This window comes from Hippopotamus amphibius, chromosome 1 (assembly GCF_030028045.1).
Source record: "Hippopotamus amphibius kiboko isolate mHipAmp2 chromosome 1, mHipAmp2.hap2, whole genome shotgun sequence".
In the NCBI taxonomy this organism is placed as follows: Eukaryota; Metazoa; Chordata; class Mammalia; order Artiodactyla; family Hippopotamidae; genus Hippopotamus; species Hippopotamus amphibius.
This window is the reverse complement of record NC_080186.1, coordinates 78,623,476-78,647,444: the sequence shown is the minus strand read 5'-3', so window position 1 is coordinate 78,647,444 and position 23,969 is coordinate 78,623,476. Positions and strand designations below refer to the sequence as shown.

General features: G+C 41.8%; 1 protein-coding gene across 7 annotated transcripts in view; it reads left to right on the top strand.

Annotated features, from left to right (window-relative positions):
* The window catches only part of DNAJC6 (DnaJ heat shock protein family (Hsp40) member C6), a 157,939-nt gene that overhangs the window by 76,207 nt on the left and 57,763 nt on the right, over positions 1 to 23,969 (top strand). Inside the window, exon 1 of one of the 7 annotated variants that reach the window (XM_057717296.1) lies at positions 7,013 to 7,040. The exons of the other annotated variants lie outside the window; for them this stretch is intronic. The gene's annotated coding sequence lies outside the window, so the exon portion shown is untranslated. Of the gene's footprint in view, positions 1 to 7,012; positions 7,041 to 23,969 lie in introns of those variants that run through there. 7 annotated transcript variants of the gene reach the window in all.

The window sequence follows — 23,969 nt, the reverse complement described above, 5'->3', positions numbered from 1 at the left end:
TGGAGAGAGGAAGTGACTTAAAGGGGGGAGAAGACAAGTCCACGAATCACTGTGATGTGCATGCACCAAGCACAGAAGCAGTGCTCTAGGAGGGAGTTCAGGGAAGGCCGAGACAGGCTTCTCCGTGCTTAGGTTGTGTTTAGGGCTGGTCTTGAAGGATGGGTAGAATTTGATAAAGGGGTGGAGGAAAAATCATTAGTCTTTAGTGAAGGCCCCATGTCTAAGCAAATTATCTTTGGTTGCAAGTGATAAAAGCCTATTTCAAAACATGTTACTGGAAAACCAAAAGGGAGTTGTTATAAAGTCACAGGCTACCTTTTTTTTTTTTTTTAAAAAGAGGTAACTTTATTTTTTGGCTGCATTGGGTCTTCGTTGCTGCGCACAGGCTTTCTCAAGTTGGGGTGAGCGGGGGCTCCTCTTCATTACAGTGCAAGGGCTTCTCATTGTTGCCGAGCGCAGATTCTAGGCACATGGGCTTCAGTAGTTGCAGCACACGGCCTTAGTAGTTGTGGCTCCCGGGTTCTAGAGCGCAGGCTCAGTAGTTGTAGCTCGTGGGCTTAGTTGCTCCGCAGCATGTGGAATCTTCCTGGCCCCAGGATCGAACCCGTGTCCCCTGCATTGGCAGGTGGATTCCTAACCACTGCACCATCAGGGAAGTCCCCACAGTCTACCTTCTGAGCCCCAGGGTCAGGTTGTGGAGCCCTGCCTCGTTGATGCCTGGCACTCCAGAGCTGAGAGCCTCCTGGTAGTGCCTCTCTCTGGTACTTCATGGTTCTTGCTTTGCTTCCTCCTGTGCATTTGCTTTATCCTTCATTCTCTCTCTGTAGACCAGCTTTCCTGTCTTCTCGGTGTATATGGTTTCCCCAGAGTTCCCAGTTTACACGTCACTAATTCAAGCATTCAGTCTTCACTGATCATCTGTCTTTGAATCCCAGACTCTAAATTTCAGGAGGGGAGAATCCAATTGGCTTAATCAGTGTTACTTGTGTACCACTCATCCAGCAGCTATAGCCAGAGTGGGAGATGTGAGGAGCCTGTCTTGTCGTGTCATCATTGTTGGCAAAGCCCTACTCAAACTTGAAAACGAAACAGCTTGACCTGCAAGTTGCTCCTTTACCATCAGTGGAGATAGGCGTCTGTGTGTCTATAACAGAGTATGAGGTAAAAGAATATGGGCAAGAAGTAAGTTTGTGGGGTGATGAAGGCTTCTCTGAGGAGGGACAGTAGTGCTGGCTCTGAAGTGTTGGAGAGAAGGAGCTGAGGGAGACGTCCCACGTAGGAGCTGACTGTAAAGGTGGAAGCACGTGGACTGTTTGGGTAATAGTGAGCGTTGAGTACCTATATGTGTCAGTAAGTTCAGACATTCACTCAGATAACAAGTATATGTTGAGGACGTGCCAGGAGGAGGGTATGTGAATGGATGAAGAAACAAAATTAAAATAAATTGCTTCCCCGATATCATAGAGAATGAGAATATGAACCATATCTAGAATGTTTAGTCTTAAAATTTTTTTTCTCTATAGTTTCTTCATTTATGCTTTTTCTACTTGATTCTGCAAGGTCAAAAATGACTTAGAGCAAGGTTTTTGGAGACTCGTTTTTTTTTTTTAAATAGATGTTGAAATGTTGTGCATTGTCCTTACTTCCTAAAGTGGTAATAGGCACATGATTTCCATAACTATGAAATGGTTTCTGTGTGGGTGTATGTTTGTTTTAGGGGGATTGTTTGGGCAGATGATTTCAAAGATCTTTTCTAACATTTCAGTATTCAGGGACTGGCACTCTCATCTCAGTAATGTTGGCAACCAGTTAGGTTTAATTTATTATAGAACTGCTTATAATATAAAAAAATTTTAAAGCTACCTAAAATGTTCCAAAATAGGAGATTGGTTCAGATAATTATGATATGTCTATATGGTATTACTAAATAGCTATTAAAATAATTGTTCAGCTGGATAAACAATAAGCTTCTACTGTATAGCACAGGGAACTATATTCAATATCCTGTGATAAACCATAATGGAAAAGAATATGAAGAAGAATGTATACGCATGTATAACTGAATCCTTTTGCTGTACAGCAGAAATTAACATAACGTGAATCAACTGTACATCAATAAAATCAAAAAAGATTGTTCAAGGAATTTTTAATATAAAGGGAAGATCTTTAAAATATAAAATTCATGGAATAAGATAAACTATGCTGAATTAAACTATGTAAAGACATATATTTGTGTATACACACAAGAAAATGATTGTAAGGATATATAATAGTCTAAAAATGAAGGAACTAGATCAAAATATTATAAAAGGATATTTGGATAGAAGGGTGCCAGTAATTTTAACGTGCTGTTTGTATGTCTTTTGCTACAGTTTCAACAATGAATTTACATTTCACAGCTATAATTTTATATAACTGTGTTTTTTTTTTCTATAGCTACTTTTGTAGCTATACTTTTTAAAATTAATTAATTAATTTAATTGATAGTGTTGGGTCTTTTTTGCTGTGCACGGGCTTTCTTTAGTTGTGGTGAGTGGGAACTACTCTTCATTGTGGTGCGCGAGCTCCTCATTGCCGTGGCTTCTCTTGTTGCGGAGCATGGGCTCTAGGCATGTGGGCTTCAGTAGTTGCAGCACATGGGCTCAATAGTTGTGGCTCACGAGCTCTAAAGCACAGGCTCAATAGTTGTGGCGCATGGGCATAGTTGCTCCAACGCATGTGGGATCTTCCTGGGGCAGGAATTGAACCTGTGTCCCCTGCATTGGCAGACAGATTCTCAACCACTGCGCCACCTAGGAAGCCCTGTAGCTATACTTTTTACTTAAATAATTATAGATTCACTTGCAATTGTCAGAAATAGTAGAGAGAGATCCTTGTTATGCCCATTTCTCTCGGTGATATTTTGCAGAACTATAATGTGATCTCACAGCCAAGATTAACATATTTCCCCGGTTTTATTCGTACTAATACATGTGTGTGTATGTAAGTTCTGTATACTGTCAATATTTGTCACCTGTGTGGGTTGTGAATCAACCACCACAGTCAAGATACTGAACAGTCACAGTACACCACCAGGAGCCCTCACATTGCCCTTTTATAACCATAACCATACCCACCACTGTTCTTTTAAAAATGTAGTCAACTCTAAAATATAGGGAATTTAATTAATTTTGCCTTTTCATCCAAAACATAATTGTAGAACCTTAGAGTTGGAAAGGACTTAGCCGTCTGATTGGTCACTCAGAATGTGGGGATTTTAGAGGGGTAGTGAAGAGGTTTGTAATTCTCTGGCCTCCTTCAAACACATTATCAGCCTGAGCTCTCTCCCTACCCTTCACTCCAAACACCTTTGCCTCAGTAATGCAGGTCTTAAGTTAACTCTCATTTTCTCTGGAAACCCTCGTCTGACCTTCTAACTCTGGGTCAGATGCTTCTCCTCTGCCCTGATTATACTCTGTATTTTCCTTATTGTGGTATTTTCTCATCTTGTTGCTCACAGATAATCAATAAATGTTGGATGCGTGGATGATGTTTAGATAAGCGTTCTTCCCCAGTTTCTGATGAGATTCTAACTTCCAGCTCTTCTTCCTCTCCTACTCTTTGAGAGGCTGTTGATCCTGCCTGCACGTCACAGCATTTATATGGCAAGCCCTAAGTTTATTTTGTCTGTGCAACTACTTGCCCAGTCCACAAGTTCCAGTCTTCTATCTGCCGATACAGCCACCAGGATGAACAACTCATCTTCTGATCTCCTCACACTTTTCTCTGCTCCTTCTCCGTTTCTAAAGTTAATATGATGTTGATGATGTGTGCAAGCAGCTGTGAACCTAGCACTGTGCTACGTACATGATATGTATCATCCTCTTTTAACACAGTGTACTTCAAATTATGTTCTACTTCCCCCAGTTTTATAAATTTATTTATTTATTGGCTGTGTTGGGTTTTCTTTGCTGCGCTTGGGCTTTCTCCAGTTGCAGAGAGCAGGGGCCACTCTTTGTTGTGGTGCGCAGGCTTCTCATTGCAGTGACTTCTCTTGTTGTGGAGCACAGGCTCTAGTCCCATGGGCTTCAGTAGTTGTGGCACATGGGCTCAGTAGTTGTGGCTCACGGGCTCAAGAGCACAGGCTCAGTAGTTGAGGCGCATGGGCTTAGTTGCTCTGCGGCATGTGGTATCTTCCTGGGGCAAGGATCAAACCTGTGTCCCCTGCATTGGCAGGCGGATTCTTAACCACTGTGCCACCAGGGAAGCCCCTCCCCCATTTTTAAAATGAGGAAACTGAGACTGAAAAAAAAGGTGAGTCACTTGTTCAGGATCAGGTAGCCAAGTAAGTGGCAGAACTGGATTGAAATCCAGGACTGTACTATAAAGCCCATTTTCCTGAACAGTCTGTAAGAAGAAGCTGTTGACTTCATGGTCCTCCCAAAACTCAGGACTTCCTCTAGGAGCCTGTCTAGCCCCTGACTGAACTCTTCTCATCAGATAACTCTGGACTGTGGAAGGCAGCTGGTTCTACTGCTGGACAGGAAACATCACTTGCAAGTTGTCTTTTGTCTTTTGCAATGGAAATCTGTCCATCCCTCTCAGTGCTATGTCTAGGCAGGTTGTGGTTCTGTCCTTTTGTGCAACAGAAATTACTCTGAATCTACAGATCCCGCATGGTATAGCTAGAAGGATTTTAATAATTGCAGATGAGGACATTGGAGTACAAAGAGAGGAGCTCTGTTCAACTTACTACCCTTGAGTTACTTGGAGCATAATCCTGATACTTTGGTTTACCTTTCTCCTTCTCGCTCTTACAGTCTTTCCTCGTGAGGTGGGTTTTTTCAACCTTCCATTGCCCTAGTCATTCTGCTATGAACACTCTCCAGCTGGCCACTCTCCCTCTTGTTTTTGGAGTTGACCTTAATATTCCAAATCTGGTTTGATTGTCTGGAGTTCTAGAGAGGATGTTTAATGCTACAAGTAAATATGAGAACCTACTATGTGCGAGGGACATGTGGTAACCCTCCATCACATTCTGCCTTCTTTCTTCCTTTCTCTACATGGTCTACAATATCTGTGAGATTATAGGTTTGGCTGCAGGTAACAAAGGCCATCATAACTGTGGCTTACACAGATGGAAGCTTATGTCTTGCTCATATAAAAGCCTGATATGCAATGGCAGCTTTACTCTATGGAATAGTTAGGGTCTCAGGCTCCTTCTGTCTGGTTGATTTATGCTCCTAGGGTGTTACCCTCTTCCTCGTTGTCTGACATGGCCGACTACACTGTTGTTTTTCAGCATACCTCTTCTAAGAAATACCCTGGAAGTTGCACTGTCGCTGCCACTCACATGTCACTGGGCAGAACTTAATCACATGGTCATGTCTTGCTGAAGGGAAACCTGGGAAATGTAGTCTTTTATTTGGGGAGGCCATGTGACCAGATCAAAAAAAAATTCCCAGGGAAGAAAAAGGGGATACTGGATGTTAGTTTGACAAATAGCAGTCTCTGCCACATTTGTGTTTCAGCTCCAAGAAAATAGGCCTCAGGTTGGTACTCTATAGCCACTGGCCTTCCAGGCTTATGAAGTTCCATTTCTAGGAAAGGTGGCAAAGCAGGACCTGCTAGAGCAGTCAAGAGAAATTCCAGAATTTCATGAAAGACTGAAATTCACAGTCTTTGATGAGGAGGTCACACTGGTAAACACAGCTGTCATTTGTTTAGGGCTTACTATTTATCAGTCATGCATGTGTTAAATATTTAACATTAATTATCTTAACTCTGGGAAGATTCCTAGGAGGCAAGAACTATTATTAATCCCCAATTTACAGATCAAATTTTCCAGAGAGGTGACGTAACCTCCCCAAGGTCACAGAGCAAATACATAATAAAACCGCTGTTTTTCGTAGTGCGCTGGTAGCCTGAGATGGTTGTCCTCTGCACGCTCCTGTGAGACAAATCGGGATGCTCATTAACACTTCATAAAGCCGTCTCACGTTCCTCGTCCTAGTCAGACACTCCTGATTACAGCCTGAGCAGGAAGTGTTGTTTTAAGTAGGTTATGAGCCCCACGTTGAAAGGATGGGTTTTACATCTTGTTGGCCGAGTATGAGCTCAGGTCAGAGGGAAATATTTGGTCAGCACGTTGGCGAGAGCTGTTGTGCTTGTGTTCCACCTTGCCATCAGCAGTGTTCCTTGGGATATTTTCTTCTGCCTGAGGAAGCAGATGCGCAGAGATATCACAGGGCTTATGACATGTGGTAGAGTTGGGAGATGGCTCCGTATGCGTCTGATGCCAAGCTGGAAATCTTAATTTGCCTGCTGCCTCGTGCTCATTACTTTGGTGGGCCTGAAACCTGTCTCCGCATGTTCTGGAGTCTCGCAGAGTATCCTAGGACCGGGTGCCAAGCCTCAGTTTGCTAGCTTTGCTGTGCTTGGTTAGAGAATGTAGCCTCTGATTTATCATAGACATTTCTAGGCCCTTATTTGTGGATAGCCTTGCTTTTTATCATTTGTTTTTCCGCTTATGGGTATGGCAAATGTGTTACACATACGTATATTAACAACGGGGCACTCTAAGAGGAAACATGTCTCTACGGTCGTCTCTCTTCCTACCCCAAATCAGCCTATGTAGACAGCAGGAGGGGCGCTTGAAACCTGAATATTTCAGGATGACACATATTTGGTGAATTATGGGGACGTGATGAGGGCTGCTTTAGAGCTGGTGAGAGGGGACACTTTTTTGAATGGGCAGCATTTATAGTAGGATCTCCTGGAAAATGAGAAGCAATCAGTCACGCAACGAGCCAGGAAGAACTTGCTAGTAGAAGGAATAGCAAAGGCAAATGCCCTGATTGGGGAAATGGAAAAGAGGCAAGACATAAACTAGTAGGTGTGTATCTTATGTATTTCAGAGTTTGTTGCAGAAGGGGAGTCAGAAGCTCATTGTCAGCATTGCCCGTCCCACCCCATCATGGAGAATCAATGGCTATTTTTGGACAAGCTTCAATGATGCTGGGGCAAATGCCTTTGTGCCTGTCAAATCCTACTTTGCCTAGGTATCTTTGGAAGAGTGATCAACTACTTCCTTGATGAAGTTGTTCTTTGGCGTCATTAAACTCACCTTTAGAAGTGGTTACATTGACAAAGTTCCTTTAGAAATCTTTTGAGATCTCCCAGGGGCTTTGAATATAAGAAAGCAGTTATTGATATTAGCAGTGATGTATAAAAATACTGGGTTGGCCAAAAAGTTCGTCTGGGTTTTTCCATAACATCTTACAGAGAAATCCGAATGAACTTTTTGGCCAACCGAAGATTTAGATCACCCTTTCCTCTTAAAATACGTTGAAGCTTCTTAGCCTCTCAGCTGAAAAAGGGCCAGAATATTCGCTGAGACCTGGTCTTTGCAGTCAGCAAATGGAATTGTTAATGACTTTTGCAAAGCAACTTCAATGATTTGGAAGACATGTTACCAGATTCCTGGTCAAGGGGAAGAAGGAAGGGGAGGAAGCAAGAGGATAGTAATTCACAGAAGGGGCCTCAAGAGGTTGCAAAGACGTTTAAGGTTTATGTTTAGCTAGAGGGAGACAGAATCAAGAGAGAACTGCTTTTTAATATGAAAACAATTGAGCACATTCATAAGCAGTAGAAACTAATGATGACAAAAATGTTATAGATGATGCAGAGAAAAGGATTATGAGCTACAGCAAAGTCCCCGAACATGTAAATTGGAGTGGGAGACCAAGCACTGGGAGATGAATTAGCTTTCAACATGAGAAGGGCAATGCCTCTTTCCATTTAGAACAAGAATTTCTAAGTTATTTGTTTTCACGTCTCTGTGTCTGGAGACAAAAACAGTTGAGTAAGTGAAAAGTTAGAATGGTAGGACCTGCCACTGGACAGAGGAGAATTTTTTAAAATAAATATTATTTTCATTCTTTAAGAGGAGATTAATTGTGTCATAACTGAACTGTGCAAGCAGAACTCAAAGAGTAAAATCTCCAAATATTTTATGGTTTAAGTCTGTGACCTCTTCACACTTCCAGTGAACACTTTATATTTTCTTTTAACTGAGTCCAAATGTTATCGAATGAGAATGAGAAAATGAGTTATTGACTGACATATGAAATGGAAAGAAATTGCTCTTGTATTTTTTCAGAAGTATTTTCCTAATACATGTGTTGTAAAATTTTATTTCTTGATGCTTTCCTTTTTAATTTAGTTAAAATTTCCTTGAGATGAAAAAAAAAATACGTTGAAGCAGTTAAATGGTTGGAAATCAGATGATTCCATCAGAATGTCGAACCTGGAATTTATAGAAAATTGGAGGGTACTCAAAGGGAATTCTGTTGGCAGAGGGGCTGAGCTGCTCTGAAAACAATGGCAGATTCTTTTATTTACAGTGACTAGAGCCTCACAGATGTGCACTCACTGGCAGCAGTCTACCCATCACTAGCAGATTTGCACATGGTTCCAGTTTGGGCACTTGGGTTCTTAATCTAATACTAATTCAGCTATTCATATTGAGGTTTGTAACATACTAAGAGGTTCTTTAAAAAAAGCAAAAAGAACACAAGCCTAGTATTAATTGTGGGAACTTAATAGTACATTCTGGACTTGCTCTGTATTTGCCCAGGCTCAGCAGAGATCCTTTTGATGTACTTCCAATAACAATAAAAATAACGGCTTGGAGAAGTAAGCAGACTCTTAGGTGGAGAACTGAGGTTCTGGGAAGAGCTTTATCTTTTAATCACATTTCTCTTTGGCATTGGCCATCAGTACACACCATCAATGCCTTATTTTTAGTTTACAGAGCGCTTCCGCGGACTCCTTTTACTCCATTTTTACAACTGCCTTTGAGCTGAGTATAATTATCTTCATTTTATGGCAGAGGAACCTGAGCCTCAAAAGGGGTAAGTGACTTGCCCAAGGTCACAACATAGCTGGCAGGTGACAGAATCAGGACTCCAACCCAGATGTTGTTGCATTTACAGTCATAATTCCTGAAGAAAAAAACTGTAGCTTTAAAATCTTGAAAAGCATCAGTGCCATCTTTAGGATGATGACTTAGGGATTTTTTTTACTCCATGAGTATTATTTTAAACATTTTAAGGAAATAACTGCAAATTCTGTTCTATACTAACCCTAATAATGCATTGTATAACATCTCTGAGTCCAGAATTCCTCAGGACTATTTGATTTTTTCCCCCATCGTCAGTCTTTCATGTCACCTGTGTTTAATTGTATCCTGTTGAAGGTAGAGCCTAGAGAATCATTATTAAGGATTTGTAGGTTGTTTATTTTAAATGACCATTATTTTTTTTACAAGAAGCATAGATATGAATAGAAATAAAATTGTTTTGCAAAGTAACCAGTGCTTTAGCCATATTCATATCTGATTCACTCATTATAAGAAATTCTTTGGAAGATATATTTTGAATCTCTTGGACTAGATAATCGAGAGAAGGGTGGCAATTTTGTTAAGTTAATTTAACTATTCCTGCTTTGGGGGAGGGCAATAAAAAACCTTAACAGTAAAAGAAAAAGAGGACTCCCAGATGAGATTATACTTGCAAAATTTTCTAGGCTGACATGAAAACTGCAAGTATAAGATGTAATCATGTTTGACACAAAGAACTAGGAGAACATAGACTACAAAACCCTTTCACCTGACAGCCTCTGTCAAGGTGGTAAATAATATGAGGTTTTGTCGAGTAGCTTTTCCTGGGATAGAGCACAAAATGTAATGCATATAACACATGCAGGATTGTTCCTGGAGAGGAGACAGCAAAAATACTCTTGAGACAGCAGAGGATAACTAGGAAAGCATGTGCAGAGTTCCAGAAAGTGAGAGCATGAGCTGTTGGGAGAGCTGAAGGTGGTTCCCTGGGACTGGAACAAAGAGCTGGAGGATCTGGGAGGAATGGGGGCGGTGAGACTGTGGAGGCAAGCAGCTCCCCATCCTTGGAGGCTCTACTTGGAGCACTGAAATGTTTCCTAGGAGGGGAGTGATAAGATCAGATTTGCATTTTGACAACATTCCTCTGGAGAGGATCGAAGAGGTCCAAGGCTGGTGGTAGGAAGATCAGTTAGCAGGACAACTAGGAGGCTAGAGAGGAAAGTGGCGTGAACTAAGGTACTAGCTAGCAGTGGGTTCCTAGAAAAGAGGGACAGATTTGGTGCTTGCCTGTGGGAACCGGGGTGGGAGGAGAGGAGGAGACAAGGTGATTTTCAGATTTCTTTGTATCCACCCGTTCTTACCCCATAACTTTCTATGCCATAAAGTCATAGTGGGCACTAGCGCTTTTGTGGCTGGTCAGTGAGAGAGATTTGTTGATTCTAGAACAGATTCTTTCCTAATAATCACTCTCACCCCAAGTTGCTAATGTCCTTGGGACTTTTTTATTCAAAGAATCTTGAGAGCAAATGATTACCTTTTTTGTGTATGCCCATATTCTCTTTATTCAGGGACATTTAAGTCGAATTCAGGAGGAAACAATTGTTTTAAGTGGCTAACTAGAAGTATGATGATTCAGCTTAACTTTAATTAGAAGCTGATAAACCTTGTAATGTGTATGCCATATGAACACCCAAACACACGTGTTTCCTTTAATATAATAATGATGGTGGCAAGAATGACTATAACTGAAATTTCTGTTCTATATAGTTTGAGACTCTTCATCCCTACAAGATAAAAAGCAGTGTCTTAAAGGGGCACCCAGCCTTCCATACTGTGGTTCCTACCTACTCCACCACCCCTTGCTCAGCACTCCCTGTGCAGTATTGCTGGCTAGTTTATAGTTCAGAATTTAAGGTTAAAATCAACAATATCTATTGAGCCAGACACTTTGGGAAATGAGAGTGCCCAACACGAACTATATGTATTCTTTTATAGAGCTTTTCTAGTAGGAAAAAGATCAAGATAAAAAGTACTGTGAAGAAAAATAAACTAAAATAAGAAGAGTGGGGGTGCTGCTTTATATAGGGTGATCTGAAAAACTCTCTGAAATAGAAGCATGTAAGCAGAGACCTGTAGGAAGTGAAGAAGCAAGCATGTGGATGTCTGCGGGACAGTGGGACGGTAAATGCCAAGGCAGTGAGGCGGGTGTGTGTTGACTAGAGGAATCGTTTAGCTACAGCAAAGAGACAGGGAAAGAGAGCTTGAAATAAGGCCAGAGAGGTATGCAGAGGTCAGCTCCTGTAGAGCCTTTAGGCCATTGTGAGGACTTTGCTTATTACTCTTAGTGGGATGGCAATCCACTGGAAGATTTTAAGCAGAAGAGTAACATGACTTGCCTTATTTCTTAAGAGAACACTTTTGTTGCTCTTTATTCACCAGACTGCAGGGGGGCAAAGGTGGAGGCAAAGACACCAGTTAAGAGGCTATAGCAATAATTCAGGTAAGAAGTGATGATGACTTAGATCTGTGGCTGGTAGCGCTGTAGGTAGTGAGAAAAGGTGGATTATATCTATATGTATGTGTGTAAAAATATATACATTATGTATGATGGCATATAATGTGTATAATATATAAATATATATAATTTTCTAATTTCAAATATATATAAAAATATGAAGGGGAAACAACATATGTAGAAAGTGGAAACCCATGTCCCTATCACCTGGCTTCAATGATTATCTACCCGCGACCAACCTCATTTCTTCTATATCTGTACCTGCCCCTCTGGGTTATTGTGAAGTAAATCTCAGCTATAATAATCAATTCATCCAGTGTGTCTCTAAAATAGAAGGGTTTCCTTTAAAAACATTATCACAATACCTCATTTTATCTAGAATATTAATACTAATTCCTTAATATCATCAAATATCCAGTCTGTTCAAAATTTCCCAATTTTTACAGTGAGTCTTATTTTTTCCTTTCTACAGTTTGTTTGAACAAGGGTCCAAATAATGTTCATACATTGAAGTTGGTTGACATGTCTCATAATTCTCTTTATTTTCCAAAATTTTCTTTCCATCCTTTTTTTGTCCACTTGCATATCTTTGTTGATATAAACCAGGTAATTTGCATCGTAGTTTTCCCCCACAGTCTGGATTTTGCTGACTGCATCCCTGTGGTGGCACTTAATCTATTCCTCTGTCCCCTCTGTTCCCTGGTAGTTAGATCTAGAAGCTTGATCAAATTTAGATTCAGATTAGATTTTTGCAAAACTGTCTCATCGATTGTGATTTGTATTTCCATTGGGAGTACGTAATGCATGCTTGTTTCTGTTTCTGTGATCACTACCTAGTTACATTATTTTATCAGGAGTTGCAAATGCTGAATTTTATTATTCTTTCTTTGTTAGCTGGAAATTCTTCCATGAAGAAAAAATCTCCCTTATCAAATATTTTGGTTACCCTGAAGTACAGTTCATATAACAAAGGCAGGAAAAGGCTTGATTCTTTCCTCTTATTTATTAGTTTTCAAAAATAAAATATTGGCTCCCTAGCCCTCTCCAAAGGTGACTAATGAAGTTTCTCTCCCTCTTTTCCTCATTGCATTATTATTATGAACTTGTTTGTAAACATATATTTACGTTTCAATCCATTGCAGTTATTATTCTTCCTGATGTTCAAATGCACCCATCTTTGGCTAGTGGGAGCCTCTTCAGTTAGCATCTGAGCCCTTTTCACACACTGCAATAGTCATTTTCTTTTTCCTTGGTTTCTGGTATCACAAACCAGGCTCATCTTGTACATTTTCTGCCCCAGTCTTAGAATCACTATATTTCAAAGGGCTCTAGTTGTTTTTAGAGGGCAGTGTTGTTTCAAGACCATAATCTTGATGTGACGGGTGCTCTCTGCTACTGGGTTCATCTCTGTGTCTAGGCCTTTTCAGTGGGCGGAGCTAGAGACAATTTTTTAAAAAATAAAATATGCCATGGATTCATAGTGATAATTTCAACTCAGATTCAGGAACATGGGGTTTTTACTTAATTCCATTAATTTTTTTATTTCAGTACCTCTTACATCTATATATCCTTTTCTCCCATGCCCAAAACCATGGTTCTCAACTACACCAATAAAATTTTTTATTTTCTTTATGCCATAATAAGTAATCACAGAATAATAATACCAACGCTACCACCAAAACAGTTTAAGGTTGTAAAGTTGTTAGGTGTTTAAAACTTTGGGGACTGTGGAAGGGTTTGGATAGATTTCACTTGTAAGACAATTAATTTGTGTCTTAAGGTCACTTGAGATAATTTCTCACTATATGTTTATATCATCAATTTGGTACTTGTTTGGATTAATTTGCTTCATTTTGCTTTCACTTTTTACTGGTTACTTTTATGTTTTTAATTATGTAGAGTATTTATGTAGTTCCAAATTCAAATCTATGAAACAAGTTGTACTCAAAGAAATTCAGCTTCTGTCCCTGTCCCCTGTCCCCTGCCTCATAGGTAGTTTTGGGTTTGTCTTTTCACTTTGTAAATATAAGTGTGTGAATGGTGTGTACATAAAAATGTACCCCCCCCCCCACCATGTCTCCTCCATTTTCTCTTAGATAAGTGCAAGTTCTACACACATTTTGGATTCTGGACAAAAAATGAAGGCAGGACATACAGTGTTTTCTGAAACACTGAGTGTGAGATATGAGAACAGGGTCAAGGTCAGTACCCGGAGGTATGGCCTCATCAGCTGGGAATGGAATCATCTGTCCAAGTGGGCCTGGCTAGCCTCACTCATCCTTGCAGACTCTGTTCAACTCTCCTTGCCCTCAAGTGCTCTCCGCAGGGTTCCAGTGATACCCAGTGCATAACATTGTCCTTCCCGCGTGGTATATACTTTTTTTGTGTATGTTTGCCTGTGCAGCTTGAGGGCAGGGATGTGGTTTCTTCTGTTTTCCCACCACCTGCCACAGAGCCTTTTACACAGAGGGAGCTTAGTAAATACATGCATAAATGACCAGGCCAGGACCACACTAGGTTCTTTTACAGGCACTTATCTGTGAACTTCAGAATAACCCCATAAGGTAGGTACTGTTATCCCATTTTGCAGATGAAGAAACTGAGGTTCGGGAAGGTTTAGGTGGCTTTATCTAAAGAAATAGCTAGTAAATTGCTGAGCTAGAGTTTGGACCCAGGTTTGTTCGATGTCAAAAGAACACAGTCCCAACTGTTGTCTAGGTAATTTCATTCAACAAACGGTTGTGGGAGACTTCCACATTTTGCCTTTATTAACTGTGTGACTTCAGCAAGTAAGGTAGCCTCTCTGTATCTGTTTCCACACCTACAAAATGTTAAGATAGCAGTAATACGTACTTCATAGAGTTGTAAAGCATTTAGAACAATGCCTGGTATAGAGTAGGCTCTCAAATATCAGCCTATTTTAGTTACTGTTTGTGATTTTTAGTAGCGGGATACTAGAGTACCCGTACTACCGCTGTGTCCACAGCTCTGTGCTCCGCCCCGTGTGTGCACTCTTGTCTAACCCCAGCTTGCCTTCTGGGAGCTTACAGTTATAAAGGCAAGATGCAGATGCTTAAAGTTTACAAAAAAGGGTAGCCAGGGAGAAATCAGTCCCTTTGAGATTAATGCCAAGTGCAGAGAAAGAGGACAGAAGGAGCTTGCAGCTGGCCAGCCTATTACATAACAGCCCTCACCAGGTCTTCTCGGACAGAAATAGGAAACGGAAGCCATGATGGAGATTGGGATGCTTTTTGTTTGACCCGTGGCGCCCTTTAGTGGCAGTTAAGACTTCAGATCCAGGTCCAGTTTGGTGGGGCTCCTACCAGTGCCTTGCCCTGTAGCACACATCACAATTTAATACTCACATTTTAGAGGGTCTGTGAATCATGGCGTCTCTGGTGTTACGGGACCTTAGGGAGCAGCTCATTCCACCTCTTCATTTTACAGAGGAAGAGGCTTTGCCCAGAGAGGGAAAACCGACTGTTTCAGGGTACACTGGTATTTGGAACTGAACTCCTTCGGTTACGCTCATGAGTCAGATAATACAGATTCCCAAATGCCTGGACTCATGCCTGGGAGGGAGTGGACTCAAGTGTGTAGGTGCACGGGGAGGAGAGATGCTGGCTCTACTTGTGTACTGCCCCGCACTGTCCCGGCAAGTCCAGGCTTCTACTCTTGTGAGAAGCACAGTTGACAGTGGCTGCTGAGGGAAGAATCGGGCATCTCAGATACAGGCATTTCTGATGTCTGGCATATTGCGCAAGGTCATCTTGGGGCTCTTTCAGAGGTACATCCACCTATGCACTGTTGGCGATTGCACTGAGACCTCTGCTCTTGTCTTTAATGGGGAAATGAAGAATATGATGGTGAGAGGGCATGGGATTTAGAGCCAGGCAGACCTGCTTTGTGTCTCACCCTGCTGTTCGTTAGATATGTGACCTCTGCTGCCATCGCTGGGAGGCTTGTACACATGACTGGTGAACAGGAGGATCAAAATCTGAGCAGCTGTTGACCCTAAAGAGCGCCTGTGCCTGTGGGGTGGGTGGGACTGGGCAGCAAGAAGAGACTGACTTAGGAAAGTGCATCTTTTTTTTTAATTGAAATATATTTTATATATAAAGGTGTACAACATGTTGATTAGATATATTTATATGTTGTAGTGTGATTGCTGTTATAGCATTACTTAGCACCTCTATCACATCACATAATTATCCTTTCTTTTTGGTGCTTGAAATAATGAAGATCTAGTTTCTTAGTGGGTTTGGTGATTATAGTACAACAGTGTTGTCTGTGGTCACTATACTGTGCATTAGATCACTAGGACTTATGTACTGCTCGTTGTAAGTTTGTACCTTTAAACCTCAGTCCTGTCCCCCCACCCTCCAGACCCTGATAATCACCATTTCACTCTCTGTTTTTACGAGTTTGGCTTTTTTAGATTCCACACATAAAGAGCCTCGGAAGGTGCTGACCCCATCCTGGTGTGTGACCACCTAGTCCCTACAAGGCACCACAAACAGAGCTGGGCCTTGGCTTCCCTCTCCTGCCTGCTAAAGGCTCAGCACGTAGTTTTCATTCATTTGTTCCTTCCCAGAAAGTGATGTTTAGCGGTTTCCCCTCCTTAGCATCTGGTCTTAAAAATATCCTTAAATCACATACAGAGCAGGCATCACAGGACCTGGCTTCTCTACTCCTGCAATGCTCGCTGGTTTGATTGTTTCCCTTGATGTTTTAAGCTTTTAACTAATATATAAAACATCATGAGAAGAACACGGGCTTTGGAGGGAGACAGATCTGGGCAGGCGCCCTGGCTGTGTGACTGTATCTGTGTCTTGGGTCCTCAATTTGCTCATCTGAGAAAGGGGGATGATAGAGCTTACTTGGCAACATGATTGTGAGGGTTAAATGAGCTAATGGACATAAAGCCTGGAGTCCCAGTTGCCAGCAATCAGAAGGTGAGTAGTAAATGATAACCACTGCCATTACTACCAGGGCAGCACTTCAATGCAGTTGCAGTTGGTTTAAGAGTGAAGTGGCGCTCTTGGTTTCTTGACAGATTTATTTATTTTTATAAATTTATTTATTTATTTTATTGGCTGTGTTGGGTCTTCGTTGCTGCACACGGGCTTTCTCTAGTTGCAGCGAGTGGGGGCTACTCTTCATTGTGGTGCGCGGGATTCTCATTGCGGTGGTCTCTCGTTGCAGAGCACAGGCTCTAGGCGTGTGGGCTTCAGTAGTTGCGGCACACGGGCTCAATAGTTGTGGCTCACGGGCTCTAGAGCGCAGGCTTAATAGTTGTGGCACATGGACTTAGTTGCTCCGTGGCATGTGGTATCTTCCTGGGGCAGGGATCAAACCCATGTCCCCTGCATTGGCAGGCGGATTCTTACCCACTGCGCCACCAGGGAAGTCCTTCTTGACAGATTTAATTCCTTTTGATTCATCTTCCTATTTTGAACTGTTTACCTTGGTAGGCATCCTGCTGGGTGCTTGGTACAGAGGTAAACACTGTCTCTGTTCTCACCAAGCTTTTCTTGCACATTAATTTGTCTATCTGCAGCTTCCAAGAAAAGCATTCCCACACCCGTCCCAATAATTCTAAATAACTCTGTCCTGTTAAAGGTTAGTTTGACCCTCACGCCTTTTGGGATTTGAGGACCACTCACCTTCCTAATCTTGTCTCCCACTCTCTCGAATGCACTCTCTACATTCTCCCAATTCACTGAGGAAACAGCATGATATCCTGGTTCCAGTATGTCCTATAGTCAATGCCTTAGATACATTGCTCACCATCCTCACTTCTCTATAGTGAAGAGTGTGATATCCATCTCAGTGTTGGGTGAGGATTCATGCTTGTAAATCTTTGTCCCAAGAGCAGGTGGCCTCACACAGACGAGACTGGAGGAAATAGAAGAGACGTCCTGGAATCTGCATGTGTCTAATGCCAAGGAGAGGCAGAAGCTGCCTCAACGCAGGGAGGCCCTGGGGTACAGTGGTTCGTCTGTGCCATTGGTGGTGTCGTTTGTGCAGCTTGCAGAAGAAAAGCCATACAGCTCTTTCCTGTTCCCCTCCTCACCTCCAAGCTCTTTATAACAGTAGATGATGGCAAATACGGGATGATGATAATGGCTACTTCTTATTGAGCACTTTGTGTATGTGTGTGTGTATGTGTAAAAATATATATATACACACATTATTTAGTTAACAATTATCTCAAAACTGAGGCTCTAAGAGGTTACCAAGCACCCTTGAACGTGTAGAAGACAGGGAGGTGGCTGAAATGATGGTGATGGCTCCTCCAAAGCCTGACTGATGGTTGGGGAGTTAGTATGCAAGGGAAATAATCAATTATCTGTCTCCTCAGCAACACCCAATGTTTGGCTTTGTTGTCATTGGTGCATTTCAGTTATCTTCATGTGGGTGAAGAAACAGGTCTCAGAAAATTTAATCCAGCTGGCTGCTCTATGCCCAGAATTCAATTAAGTCCATGATTTCCAATCAGTGGGCCCTCATGCCAAGATTGAGGTCGTATCATTCATCTTGCTTTTATTTTAGGATTTCCACTGTCATGATTTACATTGCAGCCCAGCCAGTCTTGTCAGGATTATTGGAGCATAATTAAGTCAGAAAGACAGCCAGAGCAGCTAGTTAACATGGGAGCCAGGGAGAGACCCCCTTTCTTTGCTTGGTAAGCCTGCCTCAGGCAGCAAGGGGCCACATATGAAGATTTTTATCTGAGGACCGTTTCCGGCATGTCTTATCTCTGTGCAATTCACATCCCCATACGATTTTTAAAAAAAACCCTCCAGACAAGGAAAGGATTTCAAAATCCCAGTTGGTGATCCGTTGTGAACAGTGTTCTAGGTAATTCAGTGCCGCCACGTTCACCTCCACCTCAAGTTACCATTTACTAAGTGGTAAATGTAACAATGTGCTTTATTTATTTATTTTTTATAGAGGCTGGATTTAATCTTTGTGATGATTCTCTGAGGAAGGTATCATAGGCTTTCTCTTTGCATGAGGTTATGTAGATAGTAAGTGGCCTTTCCACTGAATGGATGGAAGAAGGTGGCAGTTCCTAGATGCAGACCTTTCCCAAGTGCCTGTTTCCTTCCCTTTCTTGTGGTGGTTCTGCTCAGGAGGATCTCATCCGCTTTCCCATAGGAGAATAAGAATATAGGCATGTATAGGAAAACACTGTGTATGATTGCCTTCCAGGTGACAGATGTTTATGCCATTATCTTGTTTAAACCCCCTCACATACATAGAAGGAAAATATTATCTGCCCCCATTTTACAGTTGAGGAAACCGAAGCTTAGCTTAATTAGCCTGCCCATTGATACTCAGGTAGTAAGGAAGGAAGGTCCGTGTCATGAATCCAGGTCTGCTTATTTGCAAAGCATAGGTCCTTTCAGTTACATCACGCTGGTACCAAATGCTTCTTCTCTTTTCTGGCTTTCCAGGAGTGCTTATTGTTGAGTTGAGACTCTTTGGGACAAGTAACGTGTGGAGCAGCATTTTTTGAGTGGAGGGGATGGGCCTGAAGAGGGGCTAGAGACCAGCCTACTACTCAGCAGGTGAAGGTGTGCCCTGGAGCTTTAGCTCACGTCTGCTGTGTGCCGAGGCCAGACCCAGGTGTCTCCCATCGTTGCCTTTGATTAAATTTGCTCAGCGTTTGGTTTCCCCATGCGGTAGGGGAGTGGTGAAGCCTTTATGAGAATGTATCCCAAACAAGTCCATGCCAGAAGCTTTGTCCTGAGACCCGTGAAATGAGGAGCTGAAGGCTCTCTTTGCACTTATGTAGCAAATTTTCCTCTGATTGCTTGCTGTGGGGTTTTGTTTTGTTGTCGATTTTTGTCTCAGGATTCACTTTGAGAGGACTTCCCTGTTCCCTGTTTAGTTAGCATTTAGATGTATCCTCACTCTGAGTTCACTGATCCTCACTGAGCATTTTCATGCTTGGCACAGCTTACTCTAGAGACTGCCCATCAGAGATTCCTGCTTAATACATTTGTCTGGTGATTAGATGCTGAAGGTACTGCCTTGAAATTTCCTTCCGGTGTCCTCGGATGGAATTCTGGCTTTTGAAATGTGTCCTCTAGTGTGTGTGCTATCCCTGGGGACTTCCGCTCGTCTGAGGCAGCTTAATCTGCTCTGTGAACGGCTTCTTAGAAATCTGCTGATAACTGTTTTTTGTCATTTATGTCAGTGTGAACCAAATCCCACAAGCAATTATACAGAGAGCAGGCAAGAGTTCTTACTCTTTTGCTTGACCTTCAGACCTTCTGGGATCTGAGGACCACTCACCTTCCCAGACTCACCTCCCTCCTTTCCCTAACACACCTTCTACATCCTCCCAGTTCCCTGAAGAAACAGCGTGATATCCTGGTTGCAGTATGCACTATAGTTAGTCCCTCGGACAAATTACTTACCATCTTAGCATCCCCTCCTCTCTCTCCATTTAGCGGAGACTATAAAACCCCTCTCTCGGTTATCTTAGCATGGTCCCCAGGACAGTTATAACTGGTGCTCACGTGTGGTTCTTTTCCTTCTTATGTATGTCCTTGACTTGGTGATCTCTTGGTCTATGCTTTCTTTCCTCCCTCAGCCTGAAATGTCCTTCAGCCCATTTCTACCCAAACTGCTATTCAAATGCCACCTCTTCCATAAAGCCTTCCTCTTTCCTACTTCCAGCAACCTGCATCTCTCTCCTCAAGCTGGAAATAAGCTCCTCTGCACTCCTGTTCACTTTATATGCGTATATATACACGTATGCACTTTATATGCATATATATTATATATATATATAATACTAGGCAAGTCTGAGCAAGAGAAAAACAGTTAACAGTTATGGTGCAGCTCTGTGAGAGATGTTAGAAAAAAAATATTCATGACTTGAAAGACTACTTTTCAATGTTAAGTGGGAAAAATGGCAGGTCCAAACTATATATCGTGTGGTCTTATTTCTGTGTTCCTGTGCATAGAACACCTAACCTGTGTGCATGTCCACAAAAACACAGAACTAAAAATGCGAGGATGTACATTTCTCCAAAATGGTAACAGTGGTCACCCTTACTTGTTTTCTTATTTTATTTTCTTCTCTGTTTTAATTCCATTTGCTTAGGTTTTAGTGGACCTGAGGTGCAGAGAAGTGACTTAAATCATACTGCTTTGCAGTCTTTACGTTGCACAGGCCCCTCTCTGGTTTTATCCTAGATTTTCTTTTTCTCTCCTTTCATCCCCTATCCTTTCCTCTTTTCTATTTGCTTTCTTTCTAATGCTCTTAATGTGTCCTTAGATGTGCCCAAATTTTCCATATTGAATATGAGTGACGTCTGTAGTATATATATACTATAATAAAATATGTATTATATAATCTCATATAAAATGATGTAAAAATAAAACATAACATATACACATATATAATATATATACTGTATTTTAATCGGAATGAAAATCTTTTTTACAGTAGAAACTAGAATGAATGCTTGTTTAGTACTTCCTCTCCCCCTTTCCTTCCCTCTCTCAACAACACAGTTGCGCGCGCACACACACACACACACACACACACACACACACACACACAAATGAAGATTTCTTGACCAGCTGAACCCTCAGATCTAAAATTCTAGAATTCTTTATTGCATCTGTTGGTTGATACCTGCCTTGAGCTCTGTGGTACATGGCTGTGCATGACATTTTCTCTGAATTGTGTCAAGTAATTGAGCCAGGTTCCTAGTTCTTAGCACAGCACAGAGCTTTAGCAGAGAATGCCTATGGCAACGGGGACAGCCTTATGGGACCGTGGTTGGTAATTTGTGGTGATTCCTGCATTTGTTTTATCTTCTGCCTGTCAGTCCGGACTCCATTTCAGGGTATGCTAAGAGGAGCTCAGGCTTTGGAGTCAGTGCTTTGTGTGTGTGTGTGTGTATGTGTATGTGTGTGTACGTGTACACCCATGCATATATATGTGAATACTTGTTGAATGTTTACATTTTAAATGTGTGATTTATTATATGTCAATAGAGCCATTTTTTAAAAAAGTTAATCATATTAATGCTTAATTTTGCCTTTCTAGTGTATCCTTGTGAGGCATGGGAATATGTTACTAACACCCCGTAGAGTTTTTTTTTTTTTTCCTTTTTCGATAGCTTTTTTACCCCATTGAGTTTTGAAATGTTATGAGTCTGGATTGCTTCCTCTCAAGGTTCAAGCAGAACTTCCACCTCTGTGGTTGAATATACGTGACCGTGACTGACGAAACAAAAAAAGCACGGGTCTTGGCATCATATAGGCCTTTGTATATGCTAGCTAAGAAACCTTGCATGAATGAATCTGCTTCTTTGAGACCCACTTGTCTTATCTGAAAAATGAGCAAAAATATCTGTCAGTTTTACTGTGTGGGGTACTGTATGTTCCTAGCATGGTGCTTAGCATGCAGTTAGGCTCCTCTGGCGTATGTGCAGCATATGTGTGTGTGGTGTGTAGTATATATGCATCTACTCTGAGCTTGTAAACAACAAACAGTATCCACCTGTGATAGTTGCTGCTCCCTTGGAGAGCAACGGTGGAATCTTTCTCCCAGAAGTCTGCTTACAGTGGCAGCTCTAGAATTTCCATCCAGGTGTTGCTAAGACAGGACAACCTCATTGGAAGGAGGGAGGTTGAGAGACTCCTCTTAGGACTTCATTTGCATAACAAACAGTGCTTTCCTAAGATTCTGGTGTATCTGAGAGCTGTTTGGGAGGACTGTTAGCGTTCTCAGTCACCCTTTGAAGCCTCTATTCCCTCCTCTCTCCCTGTTAAATGAAACCAAAAATGGTGAAAAGGAGATTTTTGCTTGATTTTCCTTGCTAGTATATTTTCAGCAGGCCATCAGTTCTTTGCTATCTCTGTCCTCCAGCACAGACAGGGTCAGATAACACTGAGAGCGTTTTCTCTGTTCCAGGCAACAAGACTAGTCGTTAGAGGGAAATGTCATAGTCCACTTAATGCAGTTTAAACTCTGACCTTTTGGTTAAAGAAAAGAGGGAAAACATGTGATGGCCCCTCACTTCCTGGAGTTGAGAGGCCACGTGGTAGGCAGAACCTTTTCCGTTTCTTCACAATTCCTCTGAGGGTTCTGATCTCATTAGATTTGATCATTATTATTTCGTAACGGGGAACCGCTTTATTGGCCCAAGTGTTGGAGAGTAAAGATCTCCTGGATAGATCTGTTTCCCTGGCATATCATGAGTACTTAAGATTGTTGAATCAAAGTAAGCAATATACATGTATTGTTTTATGTGAGCGTTTACTGTGTAGAATTTGGATCGACAACTGTAGCCGGACTTCAGTGATCCATGGGGGAACAGAATGTGTTACAGCCATTGAGCTGGAGTTTCCCTAGCACTGCCAGCCCGTTCGTGACCACTGTGCCTTGCCTTTACTCTGCCAGAGTCACTCTTGGTCTCAATGTGGTCTTCACTTTAACTCTATTTCTCATTCTTTCTACTCTCATCGTTCTTTTTAAATATCGTGGATCCTTTCGGGAAGGAAGCGCTAGAGATGGTTACTTAATTGGTTCCTCTTATCTGAGTATAAAAACTGTAGGTAGCAAATATAACCAGCTCTTGGTGAGTTTCATGAAATCTGCATTTCTTAGGCAAGCGTGCTTAGTGGGTGCTGGATGGTACAGTGCTACAATCAGAAATGCAGAGAAGTATGAGGAGACAGTGAAAGCATCTGGTTATATTTGCTGCCTACAGTTAGGCCAAGACCAGGTCTCTCCCAAGGTTGATCTGTTGGATCTTCCTTGCTGCCTCTGTTATCTTCTCTCTGATTCTTGTATTCTGCAGCAGCCCAGTTTCATGTACATTTATCGTGTTTACTGAGTGCCAGGTATTGTGCTGAGGTTTTATGAAGGTATGAGGAAGCATGAAACATTGTCCCTGTTATTGAAGACTGAGTTGCTGGGATTAAGGTGGATGGGCAGACCCATTCACAAATAATAGAATGTCAGTCAGACTGCTCCACATCCTAGGATGGAGGTGCAGGGGGTGGTGGCAGAATGGGGACACGAGAGACAAAGTTCTTATCAAAGACTTCAGAATGGGGAGGTGGGTAAGAGCAGAGGCTTTGGATCCAGCCAAACCTAGATTCACTCTCATTCTGCCATGACTGTTACTCAGTTTCCTCAGTGGGACACCCAAGGGCCACCGTTCTTAGTGTGAGGGTCTAATTCAATAGAGTGTGGAAATTGCTTAGCGGAGTGCCTAGTCTAGTATGTGCTTAACAGGTGACCTTTTTATACTGATAATAGTCTCAAGGAATTTTAGAACTGGAAGGGATTTAGGGAATCATTTAAATTCATTCCCCTGTTTCTGTCTTCTTTGAGACCCTGAGACTGTGATTCTGTTATGGCCACATCGCTCAGGAAGGAGCTGGGGTTCCTTCTCCCATCAAAGTCCTGAAAGTGGGTAAAGAAATACTGTACATACTGATTTGATGGTATCAAGAGTGGTAATAAAATATTTTAAAACTGTCATGATAATACAAGTTAATGTATAAATATATATAAAATATAAAGTGTAG